Raw genomic sequence first — 917 nt, forward strand, 5'->3', positions numbered from 1 at the left:
GGGGGGTGTCAAGTAAACCTTTACTGAGTCTGGAGCTCCGACATAACATTCATTCTCACTTGCAGATTAAGCTCTTTACCGCTGTGGTGTCGATGTATGTACTGGGTTGTATTCTTCGAAATTCAATCGCTGCACTTCTTTGTATTGTTTGGTTTTGTTTTGTTTTGTTTTGTTTTGTTTTGTTTTGTTTTGTTTTGTTTTGTTTGTTTGTTTTAAATTAACTGTTAGCCTTTAGAGGGAGGTTTAGAAGATGGAACTGCCGTTTGTGCCGTGTTTATTCTTATATAAAGAGAAATAATATAGCTACGTTTACTTAATTTTTAAAAAAGAATCAACCGTCTGTCTCAATTGTAAAAGGTAGATAAATACGTCTCGCCAATTATATCGATAATCAGCATGGACGATGTTGATATTTAGGGCGTCTCGTAAAATGTATTTAGCTAAAGGGATCTGAACCCCAAGCATCTGCGCTGCAGTCCTAAATAATACCAAAGCCAACGTGCACGTATCTGTCACGAGAGTAAAGGATTAAACAAACTGTCGTAAACCAAAATTAGAACATACGCAATAACGACGTCACAATGTGCAAACCTCTGTCTGGCAAGTAGTCTAGACAGACTGTACTAGACACTCGATACAAGATCAAGATCTGCACCAGCCAGTACTTTCATTTTCTGCATGCTTCATGAGATCGCAGTATCCTATTCGGAGACGTCTCCGACGGAGATAGACCAATCAAAATGCTTTGTGCCTCTAGACCAAGTAAAAAATTTTAATATTGTTTTAACCCATAATTTGATATTTTGCAGTTAGGTTTGAAATTTTCTTGAAAATAATTGATTTGCGACAGTTTTAGTGGCAATAATAATATATGTGAACTACAGCAAGTAATAACGCAGTTTAAACACCTCCCCCCC

Source organism: Aplysia californica, unplaced genomic scaffold, assembly GCF_000002075.1.
Source record: "Aplysia californica isolate F4 #8 unplaced genomic scaffold, AplCal3.0 scaffold00283, whole genome shotgun sequence".
Lineage (NCBI taxonomy): Eukaryota > Metazoa > Mollusca > Gastropoda > Aplysiida > Aplysiidae > Aplysia > Aplysia californica.